We start from the raw sequence: 23051 nt of genomic DNA, 5'->3' as shown, positions 1-23051 counted from the left end.
CGCCGCCGTTCTCTGGATCGATTCAGGTTGATGCAGCGGCCGAGGTCGAGGAAGACGAGGTGCTCTGCGATGGCGGCGGAGCTCGGGCGGCAGTAGGGTTGCGAGAGGAAGAAGATGAAGAAAGGGAAGAATGAGGAAAGACCTGGTCGTGCCTATTTATAAGGGGATAAGCGAGCAGGCAGCCGTGAAAATCGAGGAAGATGTCACAGCCCTAGAATTTGATTGCAATTAGTTTCATAAGCATCCACATCATGTTTAAATTCAAGAAACTTGAATTGAGGAAATTTGAAAACCTCGAAATTTTAATTAAAAGAAGGGAAAATAACCCTGGAAATGCATCCAATGTTTCCAAAATGCTCCCCAATGGTGTTTAATATTTATGGCAAGGGTTTTGGTCCAAACCAAAAATATGGAACATTTTTGAGGAATTATTTTGGCCATTTGGATTTAAATCAATAAATATTTGAGTTGGATTTAATTCTTCTATAAAAGAATTGCAAGTCCAATAATCCTGAAAACCTGTGAGTGGCTTTGAATATATTGCATCAAGCCACATAAATATTTTCAAAAGCTACTAAATGATTTGGTCTGTGAATCAAATCAAAACAGAATTGAAATATTAGAAAACAATAAATAAAACAGACGGAGGCTCACCTGGAACAAACTTACCTACGCGGCCCAGCGCCAGGCCACCAGCGGCCCAGCCCACCAGCACCTCGCCCGTCGTCTTCCTCCCCTCGCCCCAAAGCTGATGCGTGCCCGCGTCACAGCCGACCGCGGTCACGTCGCCTCGCCACCTCCTGTTTCCCCTCTCGTCCCGATCCATGCGCTGGAGACGGCCCGCAGACCCCTCTGCCTTTCCCCTCAACCTGGAACTCTCTCCCTCTCCTCTAGCTTCTTCCCTGAGCACCAACAGAGAGCAGCCATGGACACCGTACTTCGTTCATGTGGCCACTGCCAATGAGACGCCACGATTCCGTTTCTGGGAGCTCCGCAATCGACCGAGAAGTCACCTCGATGCAGATCGTGAGCCAGGGTGCCCTGAAGAGATGCCATCGAGCGCCACATCATCTCTCTGCACCATCGGTCGCCATCGCCGATTCGCCGCCTCCATCGCGCCCACGAGCTCACTAACCATCCCTGCGTGTTCCCTATGAGCGCCCGCTTCGACTCCCCCTCTTCCCCAGCCTCTCCGCGTCCTCTAGGCCCTAGCTGCATGGACGTCGAGCTCCGGCCGCCGCCTGCTTTGCTGCCGTCGTGGCCTGTGCTCGATACAGCCGCGCCTTCGCACCGCATCAAGCTCCTGGTGATCCCAGGAGGTTGCCTAGACCTTCACCTTGCTCGCTCGTGCCCCGTAGCACCGTTGCTCGCATCCGCCCGAGTGCCGCCACCCGCCCACCTCGACACCGATGACGCTACAGCCCTCCCCTGCAGCTGCCACTTGCACCACCCGACGCGCCTCTCTGTGGGATTTCGGAAGAGCCTAGCCGCGCTTCGGCCGGCCGCCGAAATCGGCCGGCCGGAGTACCTCCGCCGTTGGCTATGGTCGCCGGCGGCTAACCGCCGATGTAACCGGCCATTAGTGCCTAAGCACCCTACTAACTACCCCCTGGAGTCAATGACAGCTGGGTCCCACCGCCTAATTAACCGGCTAACTAAAATAGATTAAGGTTAAATCTAATTGCAGTGGGCCCACGTGTCAGTTGACTATGTTGACGTGTCCTTTGATCCGACCCCACCCGTCTGTGACCCTAGGCAGCCCTGGGTCACTGACCAGTGGACCCCACTGGTCAGGTTTGACCTGGCCAGTCACAGTTGACTTGCTGACGTCACAGTCACATCATGTTGATGCAGTAATCCTTTTCTTTAATTTAAATAAATTTTAAATGATTTATTTATTTTAGAAAATAGCCAAAACTTCTAAAAATCATAGAAATTCAACCGTATCTCCAAATGAAATAATTTATATATGAAAAATTATCAGAAAAATCCAAGGAATCTGTTTATGGCATTTTCATGCATGTTTGAGCAAGTTAACCTCACTGTTTAGTCCAAAACATGATAATGCACTATTTGAATTCATAGTTTGAATTTGAATATGAACCTTGAGTTCAAATCAACCCAAAACCTTTCTGTTACTAGTTGCATTAGCTCAAATCACAACATATTGTCATGCCATGATCATGCATCATATTGTGCATTGCATAGATTGTGCTCTTCCTTGTTTGCCGGTAATTGTCCCCTCTCGGTAGACGCTGCTCCGACGGTGTGATCGTTGACACTGATGAAGACTCAATGTTATATTCAGAAGTGCCAGGCAAGCAAAAACCCCCTTGTTCATTCCGATATGATCCCACTCTCTCGCTCCTGCTCTCTTTTACTGCATTAGGACAATTACAATTCAACTGTTACATGTTACGGTAGCTGAACCCTTTCCTCTGCATGACCTGTCATTGCCACAGTAAATAGATGAAACCCACTAGTATGAGTAGGAGTTGCTTGAGCCCTGATGTGCCTACTCATTCATGTTGTTTGTCATGCCTGCTACTGCTTAGAGTTGAGTCAGGTCTGATTCATCGGGGATGATTTGGAATGGTGTTGAACATGTCCTACTGTGTGTGAGCTAAGTGTGTGAACACGATTTGGTAAAGGTAGCGGTGAGAGGCCATGTAGGAGTACATGGTGGGTTGTTTCATTGCAGCCATCCTCAGGAACTGAGTTTTGTGTTTGTGATCCATGAACAGTTACTACCACACATTGGGTTCCGGTAACTCGGCCCCTCTCAGCTTATTAATCAACTCGATCTCTGTCCAGGAGTTGCAACTAGTTTCTGGTGTTTGCAGGTAGTGTTAGTAGTCTACCAAGTGGCACCCGGTACAGGTGGGCTTGGGACAGACTAGGCACAGTGGCACGGTGTACCAAGTGGCACCCGAATGGTGGGCTTGGGAACCCTGCACACATCGTTTGGGGCCGTGAGCAACACCCCGGCCGGATCTCCTTGCGGATGGAACCCGAATAGGCGATAAACCTGGATGAGAGACTTGTTGGTTAGTCAGGTCGTGGCCGACTCCCTCGCCCGGCTTTCGCTTGAAGGTTGCCGAGGTACATGACGTGTACAGGGCGATAAGTGGCGAGAGCGTGTGTGAAGAAGTACACCCCTGCAGGGTTATCATTATCTATTCGAATAGCCAGATTCCTCGGATATGGAAACTTGGACCCCCTGCATAGTTCATAGACAAGTGGAAGTGGATACTCTAAAATGCGCAAGGTAAGCATGAGTGCTATGGATGGCCTTCTCATAGGGAGACAGGAGCGGATCCATAGTGGAGTATTGATATGGTGAATATGTGGACTCTGTGCGCCACCTCAAAGAGTTACTTGCAGTCGTAGTTCAGGATAGCCACCGAGTCAAAGCTGGCCTACTGTAGTTAAACTCCACCACCCCCTTTGTTGATACCGATGCATATGTAGTTAGTTCTGATGTAAGTCTTGCTGGGTACATTTGTACTCACGTTTGCTTAATTTATGTTTTGCAGAGAGACTTCAGTCCCGCTAGTAGTTCCGCTTGGACTTCGACATTTAGCTCGTTACCTCAGCTACGATCTTGTACCTTGGGAGGGTCTTGTAGATAGTCAGGCTTCTCAGCCTTTTTCATTTCTAGATGTCTGTACTCAGACATGTTAAGCTTCCACATGTGCTTTGACTTGTATGCTCTGAATGTTGGGTCGTGAGACCCATGTTTGTAATATCTCGCTCCTCGGAGCCTAATGAATAAATACTTGAGTCGTAGAGTTATGTTGTGATGCCATGTTGTATTTACACATATCGAGCATATTGTGTGTATGATTGAAGTGCTTGGTATGTGTGGGATCCGACAACCTAGTTGTTTATCCTTGGTAGCCTCTCTTATGGGGAAATGTAGTCTTGTGCTTCCATGAGCCATAGTAGTCCGCTACAGCCCGGTTCACCGGAGTCCTGCTAGCCCAGCACTACTGCTCAGGACACTTGACTGGCCGGCATGTGTTTCACTTCGTTCCTGTGTCTGTCCCTTCGGGGAAATGTCACGCGGTGACATCCGGAGTCCTTCCTAGCCTGCTACAGCCCGGGTTACCAGAGTCCTGTTAGCCCAGTGCTACAGCCCGGATTCACACGCTGCTGACCGACATGCTCGATGTTGATTCATGTATGCCTGTTCCCGTAAGTTAGTGCCACTTTGGGTTCACGACTAGTCATGTCGGCCCGGGTTCTCTATCATATGGATGCTAGCGACACTATCATATACGTGAGCCAAAAGGCGCAAACGGTCTCGGGCCATGGTAAGGCGACACCCGTGGGAATACCGTGCGTGAGGCCGCAAAGTAATATGAGGTGTTACAGGCTAGATCGGTGTGACTTAGAATCGGGGTCCTGACAGAAGACCCAAATAATGATTATCCAGCTAAATGGACGCCTCGATTCTCGAAAGACATTTAAGGATAAAGATCCATTGGAGATGACATCATAGCAAGCTTTCATATTTTCGGAAGATGACGTCATGGCGAGTTACAAAGCTTTTACAAACAAAGGAAGATGGATTTCATCTAAATGTTGAAGGTTGACAAGAACAAGGTTCAAATCAACCTGGGTCCTAATGTTGGGAATATAACTTTCAGGTATGACCCGCCCAGGAGGGGCCGGGTCAACCCTAATGGCGGGTTATTAAGAGAAGCCCAGTAATATTCAAGGTGATAGTTTATTAGGAATTGTAGAAGGCCTAAGCCCAGAGGCGGCTTAAGGCCCAATATTGTAAACCGTCATGTGTAAAGAAAGACTTGTAAAGAAAGGCATATAAAGGAAGTCACCGAGCCAGACACGTTTTATGAGCCGGCCGGGATTCTGTAGGCCGCCAAGCGTCAACCCGTGTATATAAGGGGACGACCTGGCAGCGGCTTAGGACAAGAAACAACAAACCGATAGCCAAGCTAGCAGATTCGCTCCTTGGTCATCGAAACCTAGCAATACAGCATCAACTGGACTAGGCCTTACCTTCACCGTAAGGGGCCGAACCTGTATAAACCTCTCATGTCCTTTGTCCCGACTAACCCCTTTAAGCTTCCTAGTTGCGATGGCCCTACAACTAAGTCCTTTCGCTAGGACATCTGCCATGACAATTCCACGACAGTTGCTGTAGCGACAGGCAGAATCAAGGCCAATTCAATGAGACGAGATACTAATTGAAAATGTGTGTGCCTATCTGTTTGAACCATCTTCATAGCAAGCTGGCCAAGATCAATGCATCTTAAAAATTCAGTATCAGCTCTAGCTTCAGTGACAAATGTCTCAAGTTGGTCCCTAAGAACTCTGCACTCATATTCCGAGAAATCAGCACCATACATCTGAGCAAGTTCAACCAGCTTATTTATATCAAAGTTGGCAAAAGAATTTCTTGGGTCAAGACAAGCAATGCATCTCAATAGTTGAGTAGATTTCTCAGCAAAGCGATTGTTGAACTCAACAATAATCTGGTCAAGCACCACATTAAATATTTCATGATTGTAATAATGCAAGTGAGTTACCAATTGGCCACCGTGACCTCTGGAACGCCCCCGATAGCTAATGTTTCCATCATGTTTGGAATAATGATGTTATGTTGGAGAAAAAAGGCATTTACCTCTTCAAATAACTCATCCCAACCCTGATGCCTCATCTCAATAAGTTTCTGTAATGTGGTCTGAATCAAGCCCATAGCATGAACAATGTTCTGGTTCTTTTTTTGCAAGCACTATGATAGATCATTAGTTTTTCCCAACAATTTGATCATTAGATGCAGTATAAATACAAACTCAAAGCTCTCCATATGACGTATCAAACCTCGTGATGTGTTTTTTTGTGATGTGTTAGTGGCATCATCAGACATATTTTCCAATACCTCTAGCACTGCATACTACATCTGATGAAGACGACACAAGGTTTTGTGATGTGAGCCCCACCTAGTATCACCGGGTCTTGTAAGGTTAGTTCGTTGGTTCTTCCCTCTCCCTGTAAAAAATTCTCCACTCTCCAATTTTTGCACAAGATTATCATGGTGTGCGTGGGCTAACTGATCATGTCGCTTTCAAGAACCATTAAAACTATTGACAATCATAGAAGTGTAGCTAAAGAAATCCAAGACAGAAGGACAACACTTGGCAACAACAACTACCACTAACTGCAACTGATGGGCAAAGCAATGAATATAAAAAGCATACGGATTCTCATCTAGTACCCTTCTTTGTAGCCCATGGAATTCACCTCTGATGTTCGATGCTCCATCATATCCTTGGCCCCGCACTCTATGGATAGATAGGCCATGTTTAAGAAATAGAGCATCTAAAGCTGCCTTCAATGAAGATGATGTTGTGTCACTACTAGGAAAAGGGCTATAGATGAAATGGATACTAATGGCGCACCTAACATGTGGTGCGCCACTACTATATAGCAGTGGCGCACCATGTGCATGTGCGCCATTAGTGTGGAAGAACCTAATGGCGCACCAGACACATGGTGCGCCACTAGTAATTTTTTTCATTTTTCCAAACATACTAATGGCGCATTCAGGCACAGTGCGCCATTACTAGTTCTAACTAGTAATGGCGCACCAGCCACACAGTTCGCCACTACTGTATTTTTTTATTCTTTTTTGCAAAACTACTAATGGTGCACCGTGGCGTAGTGCGCCATTACTAGTTTAAACTAGTAATGGTGCACTATGCCACGGTGCACCATTAGTATATATATATTATTTTTATTTTTTTGCAAAACTACTAATGGCGTACCACCAGCAGGTGCGCCGTTAGTAACCAGGGTTACTAATGGCGCATTTTCAGGTCGTGCGCCATTAGTAACCTGGGACCAACAAGATATTTTGGACAGCCACACCTACCCACTCACTTTCCCCACTTCATTCTCTCCACCTCCTCCTCCAAGCTAGTCTCGGCTGCCTCCTCCTCCTCACCTCATTTGCACCATATATTCATCCAAATTAAGTGGTTAAATTACCTTTTTTGATAGGTAAGTAAGGGGGGAAGCTATCTTTATGTTGTTCTCAGTCCAACAATGTGCACATGCACCTTTTGTGGCCTAGCTAGATCTATGTATGTTTGTGGTGTTGCATATGTTTGTGGTGTTGCATATATGTTTGTGTTTGTAGGTACCAGTATTTGAAATGCGATAGTTGCCAATATTTTGCCAGAATGTTGATTCATTTCCGTTTCGGCTAGAATTTTGGCACTATGCATTCTTTTTGGTCCTATTTTTAGGGAAAGTCATGCCAAATTTTTTCTTGGTTCTAAAATATCATTTTGCTCTACCCCGCAGGCGACCATGGTTCGCACGATGACCGAAGGCATCGTGAATAGGTTTTTGAGCTCCGCGAAGGCCGAGATGCTTCAAAAGAACGAGACGGAGATAAGATGTCTGTGTCGAAGATGCAAGCTGAAAAGCCTTATTGCAGACCCGGATTCCGGGCAGGTGCGGGACCACCTGCTCTTGCGTGGTTTCATGGATGGCTATCGGTGGCAAGGTGATGAAGATGACTATGAAGTCGTCCATGGGGGCCGGGCAAGAAATGAGGAAGGGCAGCAAGACAACCACCGCGGCTTGGGCGGGCGAGAAGACGAAGCATCTCCAGGACATGATCACGACGGTGATGCTGTACACAGTCATCATGTAGAAGATGCCGGACATGATGATGAGGAAGATGCCGGAGCAGAAAAAGGGCATGATCATGAAGATGAAGATGCCGGCGGAGCAGACGATGATGGACCATCGATGGGCTGGGTGGAGGACCCTTATATTTAAGAGCTTCTTCTCAAGCAGACGGATAACGCAAGAGCTGCCGCCCGAGAGAAACCCAAGCTGGTTCAACTGGAGATAGATGCGGTTACTCCATTGTATGAAGGATGCAGGGCCGAGGATACCCGCCTGAAAGTAACACTCATGGATCTGGAGATGAAGGTAAAACACAAAATGACCGATGCATGCTTCGACGAGAACATGTCATTCTGTCACGAACGCCTTCCCAAGGGGAACAAGTGCCCGACCAGTTTCGAGGAGGCAAAGAAAATCGTGTGTCCTCTGGTTTTATCGCACATGAAATACCATGTGTGCATGAACAATTGCATCATTTATCGGGACGAGCATGTGGAGTCTACCATATGTCCGGTGTGCGGCGTCACTCGATACAAGAAGAGGAAGAAAGCTCCTCGAAAATCGGTGTGGTACTTTCCGATCACTCCTCGTCTGCAGCGGCATTTCGCGGACCCTAAGGTAGCAAAGCTCCTGCGTTGGCACTCGGATAGGGAGGAGAAGAAGCGAGAAGATGACGCAAATGATCCGGAGATAAATAAAAAAGACAAGATGCTGAGTCACCCTAAGGATGGGAGCCAGTCGCAAGCGTTGAACTTCGAACACCCAGAATTTGGGAAGGATCCAAGGAACGTCGTGCTGGGCGCGAGCACCGATGGAGTCAATCCGTTTGGCAGCCAGAGAAGCACACATAGCACCTGGCCTGTGTTTGTGTGGATGTACAACCTTCCCCCCTGGTTGTGCATGAAGAGGAAGTACATTCACATGAGTATGCTAATTGAAGGGCCGAAACAACCAGGGAACGACATCAATCTGTATCTGGGGCTGCTGAAAGAGGAGCTAGACACCCTGTGGAAAACGCCAGCTAATACGTGGGACGCCGCGGACAAAGAATATTTCCCTATGAGAGTCGCACTGCTCACGACGGTGCACGACTATCTCGGTTACGGAATCTCGCGGGGCAGGTGGTCCATGGATTTTCTGGATGAGTCAGGTGCATGGATGACACAACATATCGCTAGCTAGATAGAGATCCCAAGTCTTCGAAAACCGTGTTCATGGGACATCGAAGGTGGCTTCGCGACGATGACCCGTGGAGGAAACGCAAGGATCTGTTCGATGGTGAAACCGAACCCCGAAGACGCCCGCGTACGAGGAGCGGCGAGGAAATAGACGAGCTGTTGAAAAATTGGAAAGATTGCCCACTGCCGGGAAAGAAGCAAAAGGCACCAGAGCCGGGAAAGAAGCGAAAGGCGCCAGAGCCGTTGCTGAAGGTATGGAAAACGAGGTCTGTTTTCTGGGACTTGCCATACTGGAAGATCCATCGTGTGCCTCACAGCCTTGATGTCATGCATATCACGAAGAACGTGTGCGAGAGTCTGCTAGGTACCCTGCTCAACATGCCAGAGAGGACCAAAGATGGGCCGAAAGCAAGGGCAGACTTGAAATCAATGGGCATCAGGGAGGAGCTTCACGCTAATGATGATGATGATGATGATGATGATGATGAGGCGAAGCAGGACACAGAAAGTCGTCGCAAAGGAAAAAAGGCCAAGAAGACCGGAAATGACTACCCTCCCGCGTGCTTCACTCTAAGTCAGGAGGAGATCGAGCAGTTTTTCACCTGCCTCGTAGGAGTAAAACTTCCTTATGGTTACACGGGGAAGATAAGCAGATACCTAGACCCAACGAAGGAGAAGTTTAGCGGGATGAAGTCTCACGACTGTCACGTGCTAATGACGCAGATACTTCCAGTTGCAATCTGTGGGATCATGGACGCGCACGTCTGTGAAACGCTATTTGGCCTATGCAACTTTTTCGACGTCATCTCTCGGAAGTCGGTTGGCGTGAGGCAACTCAGAAGGCTACAGGAAGAGATCGTGGTGATACTATGCGAGCTTGAGATGTACTTCCCGCCCGCATTCTTCGACGTTATGGTGCATCTACTGGTCCATATCGTGGAGGATATCATCCAACTCGGGCCGACGTTCCTGCACAGCATGATGCCGTTCGAAAGGATGAATGGTGTCATCAAAGGATACATTCGCAACATGTCACGTCCAGAGGGAAGCATAGCCAGGGCCTTTCTGACCGAAGAGTGCATCTCCTACTGCACGAATTATCTAGGCATCAAGAACCCCGTTGGTCTGCCCATCAATAGGCACCTCGGCAGGCTCGCTGGATGGGGTCACCGTGAGGGTCACCGCGAAATGCATGTCGACTTCGAGGGTCAACTCGCCTACTTTGAAAGAGCAAACCTAGTCGCGCTACAACACATAGACGTGGTCGATCCTTGGGTGGTAGAGCACAAAACCTTTACTGAGAAGACGTACAATGACCGAGGCCAATAGAGGACGGACGGAGATATAATCAAAGAGCACAACTCATGTTTCACGTGTTGGTTCAAGCAGAAGCTTCTGTCGTACCCTTTACATGAGGATTCTTCCGCGGAAGAACAACTCATATTCGCCTTGTCACAGGGCGCCGAGCACAACCTGATGACGTATGAGGCGTATGATATCAACGGCTACACATTCTACACCGAGGGAAAGGACATGAAGAGCGATGGTTATCAAAACTCCGGGGTAACGATGGAATCCTACAGCGGTAACGACAAGGACATATACTACGGAAGGATCGAGGAGATTTGGGAGCTGAGCTACGCTGGAGAGAAGGTCCCGATGTTCCGTGTCAGATGAGCCAAGAACGTCATAAAAGAAGACCGGTATTTCACCACCATGGTTATACCCGAAGCCAAATCCAAGACCGCGGGCGCAAACGTCACCGCGAAAAATGAGCCATGGGTACTGGCTTCCCAAGTGGACCAATGCTTCTTCATTACCGACCCGCCAAAGCCCAGTCGTGTTGTCGTGACGAGTGGCAAAAGGAAGATCATCGGAATGGATGGAGTCGCCAATGAGCAAGACTTCGACAAGTACGGCGACCCGAATATGGAACATGACGATGACGATGAAGTATCAGCATACACCACAAGAAAACAGGACCACCCTACCTAAAGGACGTCCGTTCAAGAGAAGAACTCCATTTACGAAAAATAAGGGCAAGAAGATTGTGAACAGATAGCTAGCTAAGATCGATTGTATTTAAATTGTAGCCTTCATTTCTCGATTGTATTTCATGGGCACTTTTTGAACTCATGAATGTTTTTAAATTTCATGGACACTTGATCTCGATCCCCCTCCATCTCGATCGCTATCCCACCTCGCCAGATCCGGTCCCCCTCGCCGCCGAGCACCCCCCGTACCCTCTCCCCCGCTCCACCGGCCGCCGCCGACCCCCCACACCCTCCCCGCTCCACCGCTGCCGACGACCCCCCGCACCCTCGATCCCCTGCTCCATCGCCGTCGCCGACCCCCCGCACCCTCCCCCGCTCCACCGCCGCCGACGACCCACCACACCCTCCCCCGCTCCACTGCCGCCGATGACCCCTCGCACCCTCCCCGACCCGCTCCACCGTCACAAATGAATGCAAATAAAATTGCAAAAAAACAAATTTGATTATATTTTCAAATAACAAATTGATGATATTTTCAAATAATAAATTTGATGATATTTTTTCATATTCATAAATATTTTCAAATAACAAATTTGATGATATTTTTTAAAAAATTATTACTTTTTTATAATATAATTACTGTTTCATATTCATATTCATTTTCTTAAAAATTATTAGATGCAACAATAAAAAATTACTTATGGCGCACCTCTGGCTGGTGCGCCATTGCTATATATAAAAAAAGATTACTAATGGCGCACCCATGCGCTGTGTTCACTTCATGGCGTCCACCCCTTGATTAGTCTATAGTACTACTCATATCTCGCAGATTACTAATGGCGCACTGCTGCGGGCGTTGCGCCAGTTGAGTAGCTTTCGCCCCTAGCTAATGTCTGCGTCCTCTCTCTCTTCTTTGCCAGATTCCCGCTTAGCCTCGTCTCCTCGCCAGAGTACACCGCCCGCATACCACTGCGGCGCGAGACTCGCGCGCCTGGTATCTTCGGACGTCTGGTGGCGGTTCCGGTCGCCCGAGCGCCGGCCTCTGCCCCAGGGCCGCCGACTCGGCTTTCTTGCCCCGGGGGTGCGCGTGGGGGGCCGGAGCGCCTTGCATCTGCAACCGTCCCGCAGGTGTGGTGGGTCCCCGGGTACGGACGCTTCTTGCCAACCGGACCGTCTGGGCGTGCGTGGTGGTGGCGGGTGTTGGGTGGGGTGGTTTTGCAGCCTCCCTTGGCGGTGTTTTCGGGTCTCGCGCTCGCGCGCCTCTTATTGGCGCCGCGCTGGCACGCCCGGGAGGGAACTACAGGTCTCCGCGCCCCCACCACTACAGCTCCCCCGCGCCGCCGCCCCCGCGCCCCGAGCCGGAGGAGGACCAGGAGGAGGACGAGGAGGAGGCCGGAGGAGACGACGACCACCTCTACCTCAGCTCAGCCAGGCCACGCGACGCCGAGCCGAGCGCCGCCTCCCTCGCCGTCCCCCCTCCGCCCGCGCCCGCGCCCTCGACGTCCTCCCGCTGCCGGAGCTTCAACGCCCAGCCGCTGCCGGAGCTTCAACGCCGGCGTCTTCCTCCATTCCTCCATGCCTTCCCCAGGTGATTCCTCCCTTCTCCTCCACCCCCTCCCCTGCAAACCCTAGGGCCATGGCGGCATTTGTACATTGCTCTTGTCGAGACCGTGAACAATTCTTTTTAAACAACAAATGGCAGTCCAAGGTAACAGTGGTAGTCTGCTTGTGTGTGAGGCACTTCTCCGTGTATGATTAGTTTTCTTTTACTGAAATACAAACTATGAAATCGAAACAATTGAGTATGCAATCTGAGGGCATTCAAGTTGTAATGGCTGTAGCTTTTGATAAGAACAGCATATGTTTCTCGACTAGGTTGATTCTTTTGATTTTTGAGTGTTTATAGTGTGGACCTCTAATTCTGCTGTATCACTTATATGTTTCTGTTGTTGCATGCTACAATTTGGTCTTGCAAAAGTACTCCTAGTCTTGTTATCATGTTGCCCACTATATCTTGTTAACATATTGCATGCTATTTTCTTGCCTTGTTATATTATGGCAAACCCAACAAGCGTGTAATCTTGACTTCCTATTTGTCGAATATAATCACAGTGTAATTTTCTGCCACATGCCTTTAATCTGTGAACCTGCAGCTATTGAACTTTGAACTCAGAACCTGTAGCTGTTACGTCTTGAGCTTGTGTTGGTTTTCCCCGAAGAGGAAGGGATGATGCAACAGAGTAGCGTAAGTATTTCCCTCAGTTTTTGAGAACCAAGGTATCAATCCAGTAGGAGCCCACGCTCAAGTCCCTCGTACCTGCACAAAGCGATAGCTACTCGCAACCAATGCGATTAGGGGTTGTCAAGCCCTTCACGGTCACTTACGAGAGTGAGATCTGATAGATAGAATATTTTTGGTATTTTTGATATAAAGATGCAAAGTAAAAAGTAAAGGCAAAGTAAATAGCAAAACAATATAAAAGTGATGGAGATTGATATGATGAGAATAGACCCGGGGGCCATAGGTTTCACCAGTGGCTTCTCTCAAGAGCATAAGTATTCTACGGTGGGTGAACAAATTACTGTTGAGCAATTGATAGAATTGAGCATAATTATGAGAATATCTAGGCATGATCATGTATATAGGCATCATGTCCATGACAAGTAGATCGAAACGATTCTGCATCTACTACTATTACTCCACTCATCGACCTCTATCCAGCATGAATCTAGAGTATTAAGTTAAAAACAGAGTAACGCCTTAAGCAAGATGACATGATGTAGAGAGATAAATTCATGCAATATGAAATAAACCCCATCTTGTTATCCTCGATGGCAACGATGCAATACGTGCCTTGCTGCCCCTTCTGTCACTGGGTAAGGACACCGCAAGATCGAACCCAAAGCTAAGCACTTATCCCATGGCAAGAACTACCAATCTAGTTGGCCAAACCAAACGGATAATTCGAAGAGACTTGCAAAGATAACCAATCATACATAAAAGAATTCAGAGAAGATTCAAATATTATTCATAGATAGACTTGATCATAAACCCACAATTCATCGGTCTCAACAAACACACCGCAAAAAGAAGATTACATTGAATAGATCTCCACAAGAGAGGGGCAGAACTTTGTATTGAGATTCAAAGAGAGAGAAGAAGCCATCTAGCTACTAACTATGGACTCGAAGGTCTGAGGTAAACTACTCACACTTCATAGGAGGGGCTAGGATGATGTAGAAGCCCTCCGTGATGACGGCCCTCTTCCGGTGGAGCTCCGGAACAGGCCCCAAGATGGGATCTTGTGGATACAGAAAGTTGTGGCGGTGGAATTAGGCTTTTGGCTCCTGTTCTGATCGTTTGGGGGTACGTGTGTATATATAGGAGGAAGGAGTACGTCGGTGGAGCACCGAGGGGCCCACGAGGCAGGGGGCGCGCCCTAGGGGGGGTGCCCCCACCCTCATGACCTCCTCTTTAATCCCTTGCAGTAGGGTCCAAGTCTCCTGGATCACGTTCGGTGTGAAAATCACGTTTCCAAAGATTTTATTCCGTCTGGACTCCATTTGATATTCTGTTTATCCGAAACACTGAAATAGGCAAAAAACAACAATTCTGGTTGGGCCTCCGATTAATAGGTTAGTCCCAAAAATAATATAGAAGTGGAAAATAAAGCCCAATATAGTCCAAAACAGTAGATAATATAGCATGGAGCAATCAAAAATTATAGATATGTTGGAGACGTATCGGGCATCCCCAAGCTTAATTCCTGCTCGTCCTCGAGTAGGTAAATGATAAAAAGAGAATTTTTGATGCGGAGTGCTACTTGGCATAATTTCAATGCAAATCTTCTTAATTGTGGTATGAATATTCAAATTAGAAAGATTCAAGACAAAATTTTATATTGACATAGAAAATAATAATACTTCAAGCATACTAACAAAGCAATTATGTCTTCTCAAAATAACATGGCCAAAGAAAGTTATCCCTACAAAATCATATAGTCTGGCTATGCTCCATCTTCCCCACACAAAGTATTTAAATCATGCACAACCCCGATGACAAGCCAAGCAATTGTTTCATACTCTAACTTTTTCAAAACTTTTTCAATCTTCACGCAATACATGAGTGTGAGTCATGGATATAGCACTATAGGTGGAATAGAATGGTGGTTGTGGATAAGACAAAAAGGAGAAGATAGTCTCACATCAACTAGGCGTATCAACGGGCTATGGAGATGCCCATCAATAGATATCAATGTGAGTGAGTAGGGATTGCCATGCAACGGATGCACTAGAGCTATAAATGTTTGAAAGCTCAACAAAAGAAACTAGTGGGTGTGCATCCAACTTGCTTGCTCTCGAAGACCTAGGGCAATTTGAGGAAGCCCATCATTGGAATATACAAGCCAAGTTCTATAACGTAAAATTCCCACTAGTATATGAACGTGACAACATATGAGACTCTCTATATGAAGAACATGGTGCTACTTTGAAGCACAATATATGAGACTCGCTATATCATGGTGCTACTTTGAAGCAGAAGTGTGGAAAAAAATGATAGTAGCATTGCCCCTTTTTTTGGGCCTTCTTTTTTTTCTTTGGCCTTTCTTTTTTTGGGACAATGCTCTATTGAATGATGATCATCACACTTCTATTTTTTTACAACTCAATGATTACAAATCGATACTAAAACAAAGTATGACTCTATATGAATGCCCCCGGCGGTGTGCCGGGATATGCAATGAATCAAGAGTGACAAGTATGAAAGAATTATGAACGGTGGCTTTGCCACAAATACTATGTCAACTACATGATCATGCTAAGCAATATGACAATGATGGATATGTCATGATGAACTAGATGGTGGAAAGTTGCATGGCAATATATCTCGGAATGGCTATGGAAATGCCATAATAGGTAGGTATGGTGGCTGTTTTGAGGAGGTATATGGTAGGTGTATGATACCGGCGAAAGGTGCGCGGTATTAGAGAGGCTAGCAAGGGTGGAAGGGTGGGAGTGCGTATAATCCATGGACTCAACATTAGTAATAAAGAACTCATATACTTATTGCAAAAATTTAGAAGTTATCAAAGCAAAGTATTACGCGCATGATCCTAGGGGGATAGATTGGTAGGAAAAGACCATCGCTTGTCCCCGACCGCCACTCATAAGGAAGACAATCAATAAATAAATCATGCTCCGACTGCATCACATAACGGTTCACCATATGTGCATGCTACGGGAATCACAAACTTCAACACAAGTATTCTTTAAATTCACAACTACTCAACTAGCATGACTTTAATATTATCACCTCCATATCTCAAAACAATTATCATGCTTCAATATTTTCTTAGTATTCAACACACTCAAAAGAAAGTTTCACAAATCTTGAATACCAAGCATATTATTATTAGGCAAATTACCATGCTATTAAGAGACTCTCAAATTAATTTAAGTGAAGCATGAGATATCAATAGTTTCTTTAAAACGAATCCACCACCATGCTCTAAAAGATCTAAGTGAAGCACAAAGAGCAAAATTATCTAGCTCAAATGATACAAGTGAAGCACATAGAGCAAAACTACTTAGCTCAAAGGATATAAATGAAGCACATAGAGCAAAATTATCTAGCTCAAAGGATATAAGTGAAGCACATAGAGCAAAATTACCTAGCTCAAAAGATATAAGTGAAGCACATAGAGTATTCTATCAAATTTTAATTCATGTATGGCTCTCTCAAAAGGTGTGTATAGCAAGGATGATTGTGGCATACTAACAAACAAAGACACAAATAATACAAGACGCTCCAAGCAAAACACATATCATGTTGGTGAATAAAAATATAGCTCCAAGTAAATTACCGATGGAAGTGGACGAAAGAGGGGATACCTTCCGGGGCATCCCCAAGCTTTGACTTTTTGGTGCCATTGGATTATATAGGGGGTGCCATGGGAATACCCAAGCTTAGGCTCTTGCCACTCCTTGTTCCATGATCCATCAAAAGAATTCACCCAAAACTTGAAAACTTCACAACACAAAACTCAAAATAGAAAACTCGTGAGCTCCGTTAGCGAAAGAAAACAAAAGACCACTTCAAGTTACTGTAATGAACTCATTCTTTATTTATATTGGTGTTAAACCTACTTTATTCCAACTTCTCTATGGATTATAAACTATTTTACTAGCCATAGATTCATCAAAATAAGCAAACAACACACGAAAAACAGAATCTGTCAAAAACAGAACAGTCTGCAGTAATCTGTAGCTAGCGCAAAATCTGGAACCCCAAAAATTCTAAAATAAATTTCTGGACGTGAGGGATTTATCTATTAAACATATGCAAAAAGAATTAACTAAATAGCACTCTTCAAATAAAAATTACAGCAGTTCTCGTGAGCGCTAAAGTTTCTGTTTTTTACAGCAAGTTCAACAAGACTTTCCCCAAGTCTTACCAACGGTTCTACTTGGCACAAAAACTAATTAAACACAAAAAACACAACCAAAACAGAGGCTAAATAATTTATTTATTAAGTAACAGGAAGGATAAATATTGGGTTGTCTCCGAACAAGCGCTTTTCTTTAAATCCTTAAAGCTAGGCATTGATAATTTTAATGATGCTCACATGAAAGACAAGAATTGAAGCACAAAGAGAGCATCATAGAGCATGTGACAAACACATCTAAGTCTAACATACTTCCTATGCATAGGCATCTTATAGGCAAAAAAATTACCAAGGCAAGCAAAAACTAGCGTATGCAAGGAAGCGGAAAGAAACAATAGCAATCTCAACATGACGAGAGGTAATTTAGTAACATGAAAATTTCTACCACCATATTTTCCTCTCTCATAATATATTCATGAGGGATCATAAGCAAATTCAACAAAATAGCTATCACACAAAAATTTTCAACACGATCCATATGCATGCAAAGTTGACACTCTTCCAAAATAGTGGGATTAACATTAACTAAAGTCATGACCTTTCCAAACCCACTTTTATCAAAACTTTCATAAGATTGAACATTCTCCAAATATGTGGGATCTAAAGTTGACACTCTTCCAAACCTACTTTCAATAATATTGCAAACACTATTACCAATCTCATATTCATCATGGGGCTTAAATAAATTTTCAATATCATAAGAAGAATCACCCCAATCATGATCATTACAACAAGTAGTAGACATAGCAAAACTAGCATACCCAAGCTTAGGGTTTTGCATATTATTAGCACAATTGACATCAAGAGAATTTATAGTAAAATCATTGCAATCATGATTTTTATTCAAAGATCTATCGTGAATCGCTTCATAAAGTAATTCATCACACTTTTCAGATTCATGAATTTCAAGCAAAACTTCATAAAGATAATCCAGTGCACAAAAATCACTAGCAATTGGTTCATCATAATTGGATCTCTTAAAAAGATTAGAAAGTGGGTGAGGATCCATAGATCTTAGGTTCTCTGTTTAGTAATAAATAAGAAACTATTCCAACCATACGGGCAAACAAGAAACGGGCAAAAAGAGGCAAATAGAGAGGGAGGATAGAGAGAGAGGGCGAATAAAACGGCAAGGGTGAAGTGGGGGAGAGGAAAACGAGAGGCAAATGGCAAATAATGTAATGCGACAGATAGGGATTGTGATTGGTACTTGGTATGTTGACTTTTTGCGTAGACTCCCTGGCAACGGCGCCAGAAATCCTTCTTGCTACGTCTTGAGCTTGCGTTGCTTTTCCCCGAAGAGGAAGGGATGATGCAGCAGAGTAGCGTAAGTATTTCCCTCAGTTTTTGAGGTATCAGTCCAGTAGGAGCCCACGCTCAAGTCCCTTGTACCTGCACAAAGCGATAGCTACTCGCAACCAACGCGATTAGGGGTTGTCAAGCCCTTCACGGTCACTTACGAGAGTGAGATCTGATAGATAGAATATTTTTGTATTTTTGATATAAAGATGCAAAGTAAAAAAGTAAAGGCAAAGTAAATAGCAAAACAATATAAAAGTGATGGAGATTGATATGATGAGAATAGACCCAAGGGCCATAGGTTTCACTAGTGGCTTCTCTCAAGAGCATAAGTATTCTACGGTGGGTGAACAAATTACTGTTGAGCAATTGATAGAATTGAGCATAATTATGAGAATATCTAGGCATGATCATGTATATAGGCATCACGTCCGTGACAAGTAGATCGAAATGATTCTGCATCTACTACTATTACTCCACTCATCGACCTCTATCCAGCATGCATCTAGAGTATTAAGTTAAAAACAGAGTAACGCCTTAAGCAAGATGACATGATGTAGAGAGATAATTCATGCAATATGAAATAAACCCCATCTTGTTATCCTCGATGGCAATGATGCAATACGTGCCTTGCTGCCCCTTCTGTCACTGGGTAAGGACACTGCAAGATCGAACCCAAAGCTAAGCACTTCTCCCATGGCAAGAACTACCAATCTAGTTGGCCAAACCAAACGGATAATTCAAAGAGACTTGCAAAGATAACCAATCATACATAAAAGAATTCAGAGAAGATTCAAATATTATTCATAGATAGACTTGATCATAAACCCACAATTCATCGGTCTCAACAAACACACCGCCAAAAGAAGATTACATCGAATAGATCTCCACAAGAGAGGGGGAGAACTTTGTATTGATATTCAAAGAGAGAGAAGAAGCCATCTAGCTACTAACTATGGACTTGAAGGTCTGAGGTAAACTACTCACACTTCATCAGAGGGGCTAGGATGATGTAGAAGCCCTCCGTGATGACGACCCTCTTCCGGCAGAGCTCCGGAACAGGCCCCAAGATGGGATCTCGTGGATACAGAAAGTTGCGGCGGTGGAATTAGGTTTTTGGCTCCTGTTCTGATTGTTTGGGGGTACGTGTGTATATATAGGAGGAAGGAGTACGTCGGTGGAGCACCGAGGGGCCCACGAGGCAGGGGGGCGCGCCCTAGGGGGGGGGGGGCGCCCCCCACCCTCATGACCTCCTCTTTAATCCCTTGCAGTAGGGTCCAAGTCTCCTGGATCATGTTCGGTGATAAAATCACGTTTCCGAAGATTTTATTCCGTTTGGACTCCGTTTGATATTCTGTTTATCCGAAACACTGAAATAGGCAAAAAACAACAATTCTGGGCTGGGCCTCCGGTTAATAGGTTAGTCCCAAAAATAATATAAAAGTGGAAAATAAAGCCCAATATAGTCCAAAACAGTAGATAATATAGCATGGAGCAATCAAAAATTATAGATACATTGGAGACGTATCAGTAGCTAACACTTGTTTTGTCCTGATGTTATTTAGTGGATTGTATATTTATTTCTTGAACACAAGCTGAGCGTAGGTATGTGGGGTATGCTTTTGTTGATCCATGATTTGTGATTCTGATATATCATAGTGGCTATCCAAGATAACAGTAGGTAGTTGGAGTTTGTGTGGCATTTCTGCTTCTATGGTCGGAGTTTGTTTTACTTGAATACAAAATATAAAACGGAAAAACATCCCTCTGGGATATGAAGGCATTTAATTTCACCACCTAACAGCAAGTCAGTTTTGTTTATATATCTTTGGCCACTATTCATTAACAGCAAGTCAGTTTTGTTTATAGTTGAAAGTAAGTGTGTGGTTTGAAATTTTGATCTGATTATGGCATCTAGAATTAATGTTTATGAAGAAGAAGAATAAACCTACTGCTGCTGTTATGCCTGTATTCACTGCTGCTGTTGCTGTACTTGTGATGATGTTGTACTTGTGATGATGCTACTTGTGATCTTCTGAAATGACCCATTGGCGACTTCATTACGCGGGGATAATGATTTTGCAGGTACCCCGAGAGGCCCTTGAGTTTTTCGGAATGTCAATTAACTTCTGTTCCGGCAAATTCGGGTACTCCATATGTCCTATTTTCAGCAAAGGTCATGCTGAAATTTTCCGTGAATTTTAGCATGACTTTGCTAAAAATAGGACATATGGGGTACTTGCGACTAATGCATGGGCCGGGGTATCTTAGTACTTAGTTAAGTAGGATCAACTGCCCCGCCATTCTTGCTGCATTAAACCATAGGTGGCAATAGAGCCAAGTGATTAGGCCCAACTTAGAATTCTCCTTAGCATCGATAAACCCTAGATGATAAACCCAACATAGGTGGCAATAGAGCCAAGTGATTAGGCCCAACCTTGGGTGCCTCGGCATCGATAAACCCTAAATGATGAAAACTTAACTTAGCATTTAGGGTGCCTCGGCGTCGAAAAACCCTAAATGATGAAACCTTGGCTTTTAGGGTGCCTCGGTGTCGTGATGAGAACCTAAATGATGTACGCTTAGGCTTTTAGGGTGCCTCGGCGTCGACAAACCCTAAATGATAAAAGCTTAGCTTTTAGGATGCCTCGGTGTCGACAAACCCTAAATGATGAGACCATGATCTTGTTCCTTGACAATAACCAACTTTTTGACCAAACTTTTTTCCTATTTAGAGCGAAACATGGCCCACAACGATGAGGCCGGCGGTTCGGGCAGCAAGCAATTCTGGGAGCTGTCCCAGGAGTTGGAGGAAGAACCTCACCACTATGAGGATGCAGCGGAAGACACCAATCCTGACTACACAACCCCTAGTGGCATCGGGGATGACACCACTGATGGTGCCGCCGAGGATGCCACCACTAATGATGGCGGCGCACGCACAGATGGCAGCCAACCAAAGAGGCAACGGAAGGACCAGTGCCCGAGCGTGCTCGGCACCGTCAAGGAGGAATTTACTGAAGTGAACTCCGACGGGCATCTGACGGCGCCCAAAGAAGTAGTCAAGGGGTACTCGATTCAGCTCAGGTGCATTCTCCGGAGCACCGTCTCGATCAACACCGAGAACCTAAGGCATAATGACCGAGGGAATTTGCGCAGCCTCCTTTTCACGAACTGCACGAGCGATACAAGTTCCCCGCTGACTTTGCAAACACACGCCTCTCAGGGAATAAAGTGAACAATGCCACCCTCATGAGGATGAGCACGGACCTGTATACTTGGAGAAGCACGGTGAAGGCAATGATTGAAAAAGGTGCTAGTTATGAGAAGATCAAGGCGAAATATCCTTTGATGAGCGAAGATGACTACAAGGAGTTCAAGATCAAGTGCGAGAGCAGCGCAACCTCCGAATCAAGTCAGTGGGGGAAAGAAATGCGGCGGTTGAACTTAGGGGTCCACCAACTCGGTCCCGGCGGTTACAGAGTGGCGGAGCCTATATGGGACACGGAGGACGCAGAGCGTGCCGAGCAAGGCCTACCGCCCCGCTTCGAGAAATACCGTGACAAGTAGACCAGGAACTTTCTCAGGGCCCGGTACAAGGAGGACCCGGTAACAAAGGAGATTACCACGGATCCGAAGACCAGGGCACTTGAGCTTATTTTGGTAAGGAATACACCCCCGCGTAATTAGCTCCATATGGTTGCATTCTAATTAATCCCCAATATTTCTAAATGGTTCACGTTCCTTCTGTAGGACAATGAAAGCAGTAGCGCGGGGTTGTCTCAGAGCTCCCCTTTCGACACCCCTTTAAATAGGGCGTTGAACGTAATGAAAAACAAGGATAAGCTCAGTAACCCAACGTCAGCTAGTCGTGTGGCCGGCAAAGGCTTGTCCACAAAATGGTCGTCATACTATACCGCTGGTGGGCGAAAGGAGAAAAAGACCAGCTCGGAAAGCCTGACGCACGAGGTTGAAGCACTCAAGGCACAAGTGGCGCGGATTCCGGAGATTTTCCAAGAGCAAGTGCAACAACAACTGGGAACGATGCTCAACGCCATGGTGCCTACGTTGATTCATGGGCCGACGACGTGGATTGCGGGCGGCCGAACAGGGGCCTCCCCCGGTTCCCAGCTTCACGACCAGCAACTCGCACAATGCGCAGGCGGCGCCATTGGTGTCTCCGGCGGCGCCATTGGTGTCTCCGACGGAGGCGGTATTCATGTCTCCGGCGCCGGCACGGGCATTGGAGCTTAATGCACCCGGGTGTACGCCGGTCGGCACCTCACCAGCAAGCGGCCCCTCCATTAGTTGCACGCCCGCCGTTGGCGGTGCCTCGACATTAGCCGAGCTCGATGGCATCACGGTAACTAAGCCTCTCGGCCGATGACTTCATCTCCTTGCCTTTGACTGGGCATCCCTGACGCCCTACATGTTTTCGCAGGCTACCGCCGACGTTCCTTGCACTC

Source organism: Triticum urartu, chromosome 3 (genome assembly GCF_003073215.2).
Source record: "Triticum urartu cultivar G1812 chromosome 3, Tu2.1, whole genome shotgun sequence".
Classification (NCBI taxonomy): Eukaryota; Viridiplantae; Streptophyta; class Magnoliopsida; order Poales; family Poaceae; genus Triticum; species Triticum urartu.
This window is presented reverse-complemented; position numbering follows the sequence as displayed.